The 14,351-nt window shown below is 46.0% G+C and overlaps 1 protein-coding gene across 2 annotated transcripts in view; it reads left to right on the top strand.

Annotated features, from left to right (window-relative positions):
- Window positions 1-8,563: 8,563 nt before the first annotated feature.
- The window catches only part of LOC141145103 (uncharacterized), a 40,775-nt gene continuing 34,987 nt past the window's right edge, over window positions 8,564-14,351 (top strand). The window contains exon 1 of one of the 2 annotated variants that reach the window (XM_073631448.1): window positions 8,564-8,831. The gene's annotated coding sequence lies outside the window, so the exon portion shown is untranslated. The remainder of the gene's footprint in view (window positions 8,832-14,351) is intronic. The other variant, XM_073631449.1, reaches the window with a different exon arrangement.

Here is a 14,351-nt window from a genome sequence, read left to right as displayed (position 1 = left end):
CAATCCAAAATTTTTGGATTGAATATTTTTGGTCTGTTTTTGGTCTGTCAAATTGTTAGTTCTCAGTTATGTATTTTTATTCTTTGTCTATTATTCATGTGACTTCATTGTTTTTATGATCTATACACACACACACAACTGAGACATACAAAAAGTTCCGCTGACATTGTTCATACCTGTGCTTTGCACAGGGGAGGTCCTACTTAAGTAAGGTCAGTGGAACAATTCAGGGTTATGAATAAGCACAATGTAATCGCGTGAAACGCGTCTACCTGATGCACTTGCTACTGTCCTGTGGTGTGTGACTCTTTGCTTTTATGGAAAAAAAATAAAGGACTTCGGTGTGCAGCCACTCCTTTTTCCATATAATTTGCATGGCAGGTGAGCTGTAGCTTGCAACCGTGGAAGGAGTCCTTATCCCAGTTCACCTGGAGTGGTGTTTCCTTGTCTCCAGAGTGCAGATTGCACTCCATTAGATTCTTCCCCAGCCATACTGTGTGTAAACCATCACTTGAGGCTGGGTTCACACTATTGCGAATTGGATGTGGGGTTCACACATCTACGCAGCGTCTCTGGTGCAAATTGCACATGGATCCTGTGCGTCTTTTGGTCCGTTTAAGGTCAAAATTCAGCCAAAAATTCGGACTGAAATCGAACCTGAAATGGTGAATGGAGACCACTGGACCCCTGCTGTGAGCCTCTGCGTTCTCCAGTGTAAATCTATCCTGAGGGTTTTTAAGAGGCAGGGGAGATCAGCACACAGATGTTCACTAATCTCCCTCCCCTCTACCTGGCAGTAAACCCAATGCTAGTCCTAAGTCTGCCAATGGGCACGTGAAGCCCGGGAAACATGGTAGGGCGCAAGCAGGTGGAGGAGACCGGTAGTAATGGGGGTGTGTCTGCTGCACAGCTGAGAGTCAGCTTGTCAGATTTACAAAAAATCCTGGCAGCTGGAACCACCAGGAGTGTGTGTAAAACCTGTCAAACCAAAACAGTTAAGCCATGTCCACCACCTTGAACAATGTGGTTCCATGATACAGCCATTCTCACTCCATGGTGCACAAAGACTTTCACATTCCTACTAAAACGTCTGCATGGCTAACAATGTTAGGAAAGAAAAAATGGCCCCATGGCACCATAGTATTGTCCCCCCATCACCAATTTGTTTTTTTTTTTAGGTAACCCATTTGTTTTTAATAAATTATATTCTGAATAGAGGGCAGTGATGACTGTTAAGTCAGTGTCTCTCAGGGGTTGTTCTGTTTTGTGTTTCAGGTTACAAACTGCCTGTTGGTGCTAGGAGGATTTACCTCAGTTGCTGTGCAGATCTTCAGGTCAGCTGAGAGCTGGATTGGTGCCAAACTTTTCAGGGGAAAACAGCTGGCCAATGAAAGTAATTTTTCACCTATATATTCCCCCGTCACTGGGCGGTGTCAGCAGGTACCTAAGGTGTGTTATCTGGACTCACCTCTGGATTATCTTCAGCTTTCCTTTTGGATCTTTTGACATTCTCCCCCACCCACCCTCCCCTTTGTTACTTTCCCTTGCCCACCTTTACGGGGTAATGTCGCTCACCTTTACCAGGTGGTCCACCTTTATGGGGTAATGTCGCCCACCTTTATCAGGTGGTCCACCTTTATGGGGTAATGTCGCCCACCTTTATCAGGTGGTCCACCTTTATGGGGTAATGTCGCCCACCTTTATCAGGCGGTCCACCTTTATGGGGTAATGTCATCCCACCTTTACTAGGTGGTCCACTTTTATGGAGTAACGTTGCCCACCTTTACTGGGTAGTTGACCTTTACGGGGTAATGTCATCCACCTTATACCAGGTGGTCCACCTTTATGGGGTAATTTCGCCCACTTTGTTGGTGGACAGTGGTTGGTAAACAGTTATTTGGTTGGTGTAAGACAGGGGTCTGCAAACCCCGGCCCGTGGGTGTGATTTGTCTGGCCCGCAGCTTACCCAGGCTCTGCCAACACATCACTGCTGTTATTGGCAGTGTCTGGCAGGTCCTGGATACAAAGCCGCTCCCCCCACACCCTCCCATGCTGCCAGGGGATTGGCTGCTGTGTGTGCTGTGGATTGGCTGCTAGGATGTGATATCATCAGCATGGCACCTCCCAGCTTCCCGCCCGCTGTTTACATTAGAATTTCTTCCACCATACAGCCTGTGTGTGTAGCAGTGGGAGGGAGTTGGGAGGTGCAGGAGAGCTGAAGTTGGCTCAAACAGTAACAAGAGGCAAATGGGCATAAATCTGCAGACATAGATTTAAATTCTGCTGGGGACACTGATGGGGAAAACTGTGCTGGGGATACTGATGGGGAAAACTGTGCTGGGGACACTGATGGGGAAAACTCTGCTGGGGACACTGATGGGGAAAACTCTGCTGGGGACACTGATGGGGAAAACTCTGCTGGAGACACTGATGGGGAAAACTCTGCTGGGGACACTGATGGGGAAAACTCTGCTGGGGACACTGATGGGGAAAACTCTGCTGGGGACACTGATGGGGAAAACTCTGCTGGGGACACTGATGGGGAAAATTCTGCTGGGGACACTGATGGGGAAAACTCTGCTGGGGACACTGATGGGGAAAACTCTGCTGGGGACACTGATGGGGAAAACTCTGCTGGGGACACTGATGGGGAAAACTCTGCTGGGGACACTGATGGGGAAAATTCTGCTGGGGACACTGATGGGGAAAATTCTGCTGGGGACACTGATGGGGAAAATTCTGCTGGGGACACTGATGGGGAAAACTCTGCTGGAAACACTGATGGGGAAAACTGTGCTGGGGACACTGATGGGGAAAACTGTACTGGTGACACTGATGATGGGAAAACTCAGCTGTGGACACTGATGATGGGAAAACTCTGCTGGGTCAGACCCTTACCCGAGCACGCAGCCCAGAAGGTCAGGAAAGGGGAGGGGGGGCGAGCAAACGCCCCCCCCCCCCCGACCATACAAGGTCTTGGTAAAGGGGGCTTCCAGATTCCGATAAGTCCCTGTCCACAGACCCTGGCAACCACTGGGCAAGAAGATAAAGTGAAACAATAGAAAGAACTCCTGCGCTGCTAGCGGACTCCTATACTAACAAGGGGACACTGCTGCAACACCTGAAAGACTGCTCCAAACAGACAAAACAATAGTGAATAATAGGGGGATGGTAGTTGCACTGTGAAAGGAAGGGGATGAAGGGAAAGTGGAGGGGACTAAACTAAAGTGCATGTGACAAACATGCCAGGTGACCTAAAAAACAATAGAAAGTCAATAGACCGAGAATAAGGGAGAAAACGCTGACATGTGCATATAATAAACACAATGAGAATACCACTAAATGGTGTATAAAGAAAAAATGCTGACATGAAGCAACAAGGAAGATGAATTACATGACATAACAATGAACAGTGCACATGAATATAAAAGGCAACCAAGCCAACATAAAATAACAAAGGTGATAATTACAATATGTGAAATGTGTGAGTGAAGAAAAATCAACACACTGGGTGCATGAATAAACAAATGCATAAATGATTATGTATATAATAGTCCTGGTGATAAGTGTTGTAAAAAACCAAACCACTTAGCAACTAGCAAGTAGATCAAAAAAATGAGAAGGAACTCAGCATGACAAAATATATATATATATATAATGGCGAATAAAATATGAAAAAAAGTCCCGCCACCAAATGTGACACTTCTGAGTGACAATCCAAAGACACAATGGTATAAGTGAAAGGAGGGGAGTGATCTTCAGTGGGAACGCCTCCGTGTCCGCAGGCCCCTATACAGCATATATATTTGAAGCCCAGTAGATGGTAAAATCCAAAAAATGCAGCAGATGGTGTAGCTCACAGGTGCGGTATGTGATATGCAGAGAAAAGACAAGATAAACAGCATATGGTGTGATACCGTTTGATGTTTAAGAACACAGGAGGAAAGGCAGGATGAGGGGGAGAGAGCGGGGGTTGCACTCACTTGTGACCAATGAGCGCAAGCCTCAACCCACGAGCGTCGAGCTCGTATATTCCCAGCTGCAGGCCAAGGACCCTCCAACGTCTCTCGCCTCCTGTTGCTCACCACTCGTCATAAAACGTATAAACAGTGCAGTATCGAAACAAAAAAGCCGCACATAGCGTGATCCCGTATGATAACACTTTATTACACAAGCTAAAATGTCATAAACTTACAAAAGATGACAGCTGGGGGGTAAAAACTCAGCGAGCGCCGTGCTTGTCACATCAGCTGTTGTGTGGCAGCGTGTGGCAGCGTCCCGTGCTCCTAACGCGTGTCGTCACTTCACGTGACTTCTTCTTGAAGAAGTCACGTGACGTGACGACACGCGTTAGGAGCACGGGACGCTGCCACACAACAGCTGATGTGACGAGCACGGCGCTCGCTGAGTTTTTACCCCCCAGCTGTCATCTTTTGTAAGTTTATGACATTTTAGTTTGTGTAATAAAGTGTTATCATACGGGATCACGCTATGTGCGGCTTTTTTGTTTCGATACTGCACTGTTTATACGTTTTATGACGAGTGGTGAGCAACAGGAGGCGAGAGACCTTGGAGGGTCCTTGGCCAGCAGCTGGGAATATACGAGCTCGGCGCTCGTGGGTTGAGGCTTGCGCTCATTGGTCACAAGTGAGTGCAACCCCCCCTCTCTCCCCTTCATCCTGCCTTTCCTCCTGTGTTCTTAAACATCGAACGGTATCACACCATATGCTGTTTATCTTGTCTTTCTCTGCATATCACACACCGCACCTGTGAGCTACACCCTCTGCTGCATTTTTGGGATTTTACCATCTACTGGGCTTCAAATATATATATGCTGTATACCTTACAGCTGTAAGGTAAGGGGCCTGCGGACACGGAGGTGTTCCCACTGAAGATCACTCCCCTCCTTTCACTTATACCATTGTGTCTTTGGATTGTCACTCAGAAGTGTCACATTTGGTGGCGGGACTTTTTTTCATATTTTATTCGTCATTATATATATATATATATATATATATATATATATATATATATATATATTTTGTCATGCTGAGTTCCTTCTCATGTTTTTGATCTACTTGCTAGTTGCTAAGTGGTTAGGTTTTTTACAACACTTATCACCGGGACTATTATATACATAATCATTTATGCATTTGTTTATTCATGCACCCAGTGTGTTGATTTTTTTTTCACTCACACATTTCACATATTGTAATTATCACCTTTGTTATTTTATGTTGGCTTGGTTGCCTTTTATATTCATGTGCACTGTTCATTGTTATGTCATGTAATTTATCTTCCTTGTTGCTTCATGCTAGCATTTTTTCTTTATACACCATTTAGTGGTATTCTCATTGTGTTTATTATATGCACATGTCAGCGTTTTCTCCCTTATTCTCGGTCTATTGACTTTCTATTGTTTTTTAGGTCACCTGGCATGTTTGTCACATGCACTTTAGTTTAGTCCCCTCCCCTTTCCCTTCATCCCCTTCCTTTCACAGCGCAACTACCATCCCCCTATTATTCACTGGGCAAGGGTTGTCGGGAAGAGGTTCTTGTCCTCATCAACATGGGGACAAGGTGCTTTGGGGTGGGGGGCACAGGGCCCCCCCTGCCCCGAAGCACCCACCCCCTATGTTGAGGGCATGTGGCCTAGTATGCCCCCCCCCCTTTCCTGACCTTCCGGGCTATGTGCTCGGATAAAGGTCTGGTATAGATTTTGGGGGGAACCTCATGCACTATTTTTTTTTTTTACATTTTGGCGGGGTTCCCTTTCAAGATTCTCAGCACACAAGTCGCATCATCTTGATCCGACTTCTGGTGCGACTTCTATTCAATTCAATGGGCTCCCATAGGGAACCATTGATTTTGAATAGAGACAGAGAAACGCTGGACGAGGCTTAACGCTTTTTTACAGCTCTAGTGCTGGAGCCTCAGAATGCGCTGGTCCTGTTTTTTTTTTTTTTTGGAGCTTAAAAACACCTATGCCACTTACAGCTCCTAAACGCCTTGGTGGGCATGAGGCCATAGGCTAACATGGAGAGGCATTTTTAAGCTGGGAAATACGCTCCTAAAAGGGACTATAAAAACATCCGTGGGCGCGAGGCCTTAAAGTTAAAGTTTATTTCATATTTAAAATTGTTTTAAACCTAACAAAGGGGGCTCTGCCTGGCATGAAGAGGCATAGATAGTTTTTTGAAGTTGTAATTTTTTGTCGCAATGTTTTGGAAAAAGAAGAAATTAAATTAAAAATTTTTTTTTCACTTTTTTTTTTACATACGACAACCAGTGCAGTACAGCATCATCATATGACTGGTGTAGCAATGATCAGGGATACTGACTGGTGACAAAATGTGATCTATGATTTATAAAATACACATATGTATACACACACAGAAAAAAAATACAATTAGATAAGTGGACTCCAAGTCCCCAGCCTCCAAGCAAGATGGCTGAAGAAACCTATGGAGGATTGGCAGCAGATTACATTTTCTTAGTTTATTAATCATTTTGTATTCCTTTTTGAGGATTGACACCTACAATTATATCTATTGTTGCTTGGAGACTGGGGACTTGGGAGTCCACTTATCTATCGGGGTTTCTGTTCCGCTCCAGATTTTAGTCACTGCACACTGATTCGACAAGCATTATAGACATGTGGTTCTAAAGGCTTAAGGTTTTCGGTATCGGTGCTGATACTAAGCATTTGCACATTTTTTTTACTAGTAATGGCGGCGATCAGCGACTTTTAGCGGGACTGCGATATTGTGGCGGACAATCGGTCACAGACACTTTTGGGGATCCAGTGACACTAATATAGTGATCAGTGCTAAAAATATGCACTGTCACTGTACTAATGACACTAGCTAGGAAGGGGTTAACATCTAGGGCAATCAAAAAATTCATGACAAACGCCAGGCGCCGGCTTTAATTGATTGGCCGGCATCGGATGATCGACATATGGTGTGTTTAATCACAGCACAGCCGGATCGCTGGCAGCGTGTGCCCCCTACCCGAAGGGTGTCAGATCACGTACTTAGTAAGTGATCTGGCACAGCCAAGCCACCGTATATTTATGTTATACGGTCAGCGAGCGGGTAAAAATGTTATGACTCATAAACAAGCAGTATATTAGTAAGGCCTCATGCACACTGCAACTTTTCCTAAATGCCTTTCTTCTGGCAGAAAGAAACAGCGTTAAAAAAGCCATGTTTTTCAAATACATATAGGTGTGTCAAGTGTTTTGTTGTTCATTCGTTTCATTGGCCGCAATATTAACCACTTGCCAACCAGCCACAGTACATATACTGCGGCAGGTCGGCTCTATTGTGCAAAACGACGTACCTGTATATCATTTTGTACAATAGACAGCGGGGGCGCGCGCTGATTGGCCAGAGGGTGAACCAATCCGGCGGATGCGATGTCTGCCAGCCACCCATGATCACTCCCCAGAGAGGCAGAACGGTGATCTGCCTACATAAACAAGGCAGATCCCCGTTCTCACAGGGGAGAACACAGTGATCTTGTGTTTCTGCTAAGCAGGAACACGGATCTCTGTGTTCATCCAGTGAGTCCATCCCCCACACAGTTAGCAAGCACCTCCTAGGTACACACTTAACCCTTTGATCGCCCCTTGTGTTAACCCCTTCCCTGCCAGTGTCATTGGTACAGTAACACTGCATTTTTGCTTAGCACTGATCACTGTAATAATGTCACTGGTTCCCAAAAAAGTGTCAAAAGTGTCAGTTAGGTGTGCGATTTGTCCGCCGCATTGTCGCAGTCCCACTAAAAATTTGTGATCACCGCCATTACTAGTAAAAGAAAATAAATAAATAAAAATGCCATAAAAAGTATCCCATAGTTTGTAGATGCGATAACTTTTGCGCAAACCAATCAATAGACGCTTATAGAGATTTTTTTTTTTTTTTTTACCAAAGATATGTAGCAGAATACATATTGGCCTAAATTGATGAAGAAATTTATTTTTTACATTTTTTTATTGGATGTGTTTTATAGCAGAAAGTAAAAAAAAATATATATTTTTTTTCAAAATTGTTGGTCTTTTTTTATTTTTTAGCGCAAACGACTGCGCAATTGTCAGTTAAAGCGACGCAGTGCCGTATCGCAAAAAGTGGCCTGATCAGTAAGGGGGGTAAAACCTTCCCGGGTCGAAGTGGTTCATTTATTCCGGCCATCGATATGAATGAACGCTCGAGTGATAAACGCACCTAGTGCTTACGTGTGTACGTCAGTTGTTTTTTTTAGGTAAAACGTTGCCCTCCTGAGCGCGCTGGCCCTGATTTGTTTTTTCCTGCCTCTAATGCTGTGTTTCTGACAGCATGTGTGCATGAGGCTGATTTCAGCATGCACATAGCACAACACACCATGAACTATGACAGGACTGCTTTTATTATAAAAAAAAATCACAGCCCTCCCCTCACATGACCATCAGCCAGAGGACCGGGAGCGCGCTCTGCAAGATGAGTACCGGGGAAACACACGGGAGCGAGCTCACAGTATCATGGAAAATCCCAGCAGCGGCGACGGGATCAAAACGAGTCTTGAGCCGCAGTAAGGGGCGGGGCTACAGAAGTAGCAGTGTGCGCATGCTTTGATCGGCTTTACTGACGCTTTGCTGCTCCTCCCGGGAAGTTTCTCCTGTCTGCCCGAAGCCGGTGATCTCTCAGTGTGTACATTCATACGGTAGGACTGTGCGCTGCTCTGATAACTCGATACTTCCGGTTATCTGTTCCATTGGAGGTGCTGAGTGAGGGGAGAAGAACCTGATGAGCAAAGAGGGTGGACGGCTCGAGCACTCCCCCATCAGTCCGGTTAGTGTCACTGCTAGGAGGTGTATGTCTTGTCTCAGTCAGTGTGGGGTACAAGGGGGACTGTGGAGGGGAATAGGGTGACATGAGTCCTGTCTGGATAGGAGTGGGGGAATGTAGTCCTCTATGAGGTGTCCCCTAGGATCCTCCACTCCTGGAATGTGTCACCAATGTTCACCATGCTTCCTGCAGCTCTCATGGTGGCCTTGTGGTTTGGTCCTCCAGGAATTTAGATCATGCCACTCTGAGAGATCTCAGAATAGATATTCCCTGAAGCCGACCCCGGGATACAGGTACATTCCATCAGTAAACTCCATCACATACACTGATCAGCCATAACTTTAGGGTCACCCACCTAATATTCAGTAGGTCCCACTTTTGCTGCCAGAACAGCCCTGGCCCATCAAGGCATGGACAGCACTAGACCTCTGAAGGTATGTTGTGGTATCTGGCACCAAGCCGTCAGTAGCAGATCCTTTAAAGCAGAGCTCCAGTCACCGTAATCAATATTATTATTATTATTATTTTTTTTTTTTTTATAAAAAAGCTCCCCCATGATTTTTCTACTTATTCATTTAACCACTTGCTGCCCCCCCCCCCACCCATATAGCAATATGACGTCAGAAAAGTGGTTGCGATATATCCTGACCAGACGTCATATAGGATAGCAAGCTGCTGCGCGCCTCCAGGGGTGGCACATCGCGGCTATCGTTGTTGCAGTGTATCAGTCTGACACCCTGCAACTCCGATCTAGGTAAAGAGTCTCTGACAGTCTCTGTTGATTGGCTTTTCCTCACTCGCGTCTGTCAGACACGAGTAGAGGAGAGCCAGGGGGGGGGTCTGTGCCGATTTATTATCAGCACAGCCCCCCGAGGATGCCCACATTGGACCAACAGGGATGCCACCACTAGTCACCACCAGGTATGCCACCCTAGACCACAATGGATGCCAATCTGTGCCCACAATGGGCATCACTGATTGGCAGACATTATTGTTTGGCACTGATTGGCATCTATCAGTGCCACCTATCATTGCTGCATATTAGTGCCCATCATCAGTGCTGCCTTTTCAATGCCCGTCAGTGCAACCCCATCAGGGAAGGAGAAAACTTACTTATTTACAAAGTTTTGTAACAGAAACAAAAAAAAACTTTTTTTTCTCCAAAATTTTCAGTCTTTTTTTTTTTTTTATTTGATTAACAGAATATAAAAATCCCAGAGGTGATCAAATACCACCAAAAGAAAGCTCTATTTGTGGGAACAAAATTATAAAAATTTAGTTTTGGGTACAGTGTAGCATGACCGCGTAATTGTCATTCAAAGTGTGATTGCGCTGAAAATTGATCTGGGCAGGAAGGTGTATAAGTGCCCAGTATTGAAGTGGTTAAATTAGAATAGTATTCATGCTGGTTAGTTTTAAACCTTTAAAAATGTACCTGATCTCAGAAGCAGGCAGGTGACCATGTATGATGTGGGCATCTGAAGCCCACTTTTTCTGGGATTTGGTGCAGCTGGCTACCCAGCGTGTACCTCCCAATCTCGCGCCTGAGCAGTGATGACATTGCAGGCTGTCATGTCATATTCAAAAACCGCGAGATGTTTTTAGGCTTCCCCTAAAGTGGTTGTAAAGACATAAGGTTTAGCAGCAGCCCCCCTAATACTTACCTGAGCCCCCTCTCGATCCTGCAATGTCCACAAGAGCCTTGCCTTTCCGAGGACTCGCACTCCTGATTGGCTTTTGGCATTGGCTCTCACTACTGTCAATCACAGCCAGTGAGCCAATCGGGAGATGGATGGACACACAGAGCCGCAGGTCTTGAGCATGCCTGCTTGGGTGCCCACATGGCAAGCTGCTTGCTGTGGGGGCCCCAGCAGCAGGAAGGAGACAGGAGCTCCGGCGTGGGACCTGAAAAGAGGAGGATCCGAGCTGCTCTGTGTAAAACCACCACACAGAGCAGGTAAGTATAACATGCTTGTTATTTAAAAGAATAAGGCTTTACTATTCCTTACCCAAAGACTCCAGGGTTAGATGATGCAGATATCCCAGGAGTTCAATGGGGATCGCCTAAAGACATCATTGCCTAGGTGGCCGGGACAGGAAGTGCCACCCAAAGATGTTTAAAAAAGTTATTTAGAAACTAAAGACAATTAACAATTTTCATTTAGCCCTGTACACTGGGGGGGGGGGGGCAGAATTGGTAGTTTTAAAAAAAGACTGGAACTGTGCTTTAGGCTGGATTCACACCTATGCATTTTTTGTGCTTTTTGCATTTTGCAGATTTGGACTACAGATCGTGTTCCATAGGAAACAATGTTAAATGGACTCTAGTGCAAATCTGCAAAATGCAAAAAGCACTAAAACTGCATAGGTGTGAATCCAGCCTTAAAGTACTTCTAAAGGCAAAAAGTGTTTGTTTTTTTTTTACCTTCCTGCAGTAAGGTAAAAAAAAAAAAAAAAAACCCGCCTGCATGCAGCTTCCCTTGCAGCCCCCCTAAATACTTACCTGAGCCTGATCCAGTGACGTGCACAAGAGTTGAGGCTCTGTCAGGTCTCTCACTCCTTATTGCTTCCTGCTTATGTCAATCAGAGCCATTGAGAAGGGGGCAGGGCTAAGTCTCTGTGTTTTATGGACACTCAGAGCATCGCTCTGGACTGTCCATAAAACACAGTTTTATTCACTGTTACTCAGTAGTGGGGTGGGTGGGGGAGTGGGTAAAGCCAGGGGAGGATTGGGGCTGCTCTATCCAAAACCATTGCAAAGAGCAGGTACTAAAGAAAGCCTTTAGGATTACTTTAAGAGTCCTAAGTAATTTCTGATAAAATGGATTCAGTGCAAAATAAAGGCAACGTGTTTTGGGGGCCAAATGTACTGCCCCGTTCATCAGAGCTACAGGCATGAATCAATGTTATCACTAAATTAACTTGCCCTCTGGCATGTTTGATTGCATTGGGTTATGTGTGTGCATTCTCAACTCTAGGTCCTTGTACTTGTTCCTGTAGGTCAAGGGTCTTCAAACTATGGCCCTCCAGTTGTTCAAGAACTACAATTCCCATCATGCCTAGCCATGTCTGTGAATGTCAGAGTTTTACAATGCCTCATGGGATGTGTAGTTCCGCAACAGCTGGAGGGCCGTAGTTTTTAGGATCCCTGCTGTAGGTGGTCCTCATTTTGGGGAGTGCTTCTGAACCAGGGTCAGTGTGCCTGGTGACAATTTTAGTGACCCTTAGAAATTCTGAATCCAGCACCCTGTCTGCTCTTGTGTTTTGAAGTCTTCCAGCTTTAAGCAGCCCAGCCCCCCCAGTGACACATACAGTTCTGTTCCTCGGCCATTCTGTGAATGGACTCTTGCAGCCTTCTGGGATATGCAATGAGGCTGTCCAAGGAAAGAAAGGGAGGCTGCTTTAGCATGACTCTTCATTCTGGCCTAGGCCTAAATGGCAGTGGGAGGTGAGGCCACCTGTAAACACCCAGAAATAGCAGAACCCCCCCATTATTATTGCAGAGGGCAGGCAGAGCATTGGAATTTAAGTCTATTTGCAGACTAAGATCCCGCTTTAAGCTTAAAGTAATTGTAATGCAATTTTTTATTAGATTAAAATAAATAAATGTTATACTGACCTGGTATTGCACAGAGCGATCCCTTACCTCTTCTTCTGGAGTCTCCCACTGGCGGTGGCTGCACCTCTTTGCCTGTGGGTGCTCCCTTTGCAAGCCATGTGGTGAGAGAGCACTTGTGCAGACGAGCTCCCGAGCTGGGCTGTGTGTGTCCATAGACACACACAGCCCAGCTCCCAAGCTGGGCTGTGTGTGTTCCTGCTCCCTCCTCACAGCAGCAGGAGCCAATGGCTACCACTGCTTTCAGAGTTTCCTGTGAGAGGAGGACAAGAGAACAGGGACAATGCTGAGAGAGGACTTGGGTAAGTGTTTAGGGTTGGGGTAGGTTGAGGGACAAGTAGTGGAAGTTCTTTTTACCTTACTGCAGGACTTTTTCTGGAAAAATTATATATGAATGTGTTGGTTACGCCTGACCCCTGCACTGCGCGCTATGTACGCCTGACCCCTGCACTGCGCGCTATGTACGCCTGACCCCTGCACTGCGCGCTATGTACGCCTGACCCCTGCACTGCGCGCTATGTACGCCTGACCCCTGCACTGCGCGCTATGTACGCCTGACCCCTGCACTGCGCGCTATGTACGCCTGACCCCTGCACTGCGCGCTATGTACGCCTGACCCCTGCACTGCGCGCTATGTACGCCTGACCCCTGCACTGCGCGCTATGTACGCCTGACCCCTGCACTGCGCGCTATGTACGCCTGACCCCTGCACTGCGCGCTATGTACGCCTGACCCCTGCACTGCGCGCTATGTACGCCTGACCCCTGCACTGCGCGCTATGTACGCCTGACCCCTGCACTGCGCGGTGCTTTGCATACCTGAACACTGCATTACTTACTCCTGACCTCTACGCTCTTATGTTACCACTGACCCACAAACTCTTCAAACCTTTTTTTTACATTTTAACCTTGCTAGGTTATTACTTTTAAAAAAAATGTAAGTACACTGTACAACAGTGATCTTCGATCTCTTCCATGTTGTTCTCAGCCTCTCCAAGGTTGCCCACCTTTGCTGTAGCCTCTTATGGCTGATTCCTGTCTACATGCACTTGCTCCAGCATCTGCAGCACATCGTTGCTCTGGACTAATTACTGATTTGTGTACTACTATGTCAAAGCATGGAGTATTAATTCTTCCTAGGATTAGATGGACAGTGCACTCGCTTGGGTAGGGTTGTGGCTGGGAGTGGGGTAAGTTACAATATATTATTACAGGAGTCAGTAATGATGAGGTTGTCAGCTTGAGGAGGCTGTGAGAGCTGCGGGGGGCCCAGAAGATCTACAATCCCCAAATTGTTGGATTCCCTTTGGAATTCACAGAAGATTTCTCAGGATCAGAGAGGTGCAAGCAGTAGGTACAGTGTTTACATTTGTTCTCTAAGGCCTGGTTCACATCAGTGGGACTTGTCATGTGACTTAACAGTTCAAAGTCGCACCCCATTTGTGGTAATAAAACCGTTCAAATCCGCTGTAACTTTGAAAAAGGTTCCTACACTACTTCTGTGCGATTTGCCATGACGTCTGTTAAATGAAGTATCACAGATGTCAGCAAGCTGCACATTAAATCTGATAGTCGGCTTTGAAGTCGCACTGGTGTGAACCAGAGCTAATGGGTCTGCGTTGGTTTCAAGTGATGGGGGCAAAGTCCTTTTAAATAACTTAACTATGTTAGCCAATAAAGGGGTATCCCTTAAAAACCCAAATATTCTACACTGATAAAACAAGAACATTTTCTATGTAAGAGGCGAGCAGAGGGATGTTGCGTGCCTACAGGCTCCAGTGATGGGAATTCAGCCTTGATTGCACTGTGTTTTACTGGCAAGCTCAGCTGAACGTTATCTCTCCAAATGTACTGTACTTTACAGCTTGTGAAGCTTGAAAAGTGGCCAGTTCTGTGTAGTGTACTTGA

Source organism: Aquarana catesbeiana, linkage group LG05, assembly GCF_042186555.1.
Source record: "Aquarana catesbeiana isolate 2022-GZ linkage group LG05, ASM4218655v1, whole genome shotgun sequence".
In the NCBI taxonomy this organism is placed as follows: domain Eukaryota; kingdom Metazoa; phylum Chordata; class Amphibia; order Anura; family Ranidae; genus Aquarana; species Aquarana catesbeiana.
This window is presented reverse-complemented; position numbering and strand designations above follow the sequence as displayed.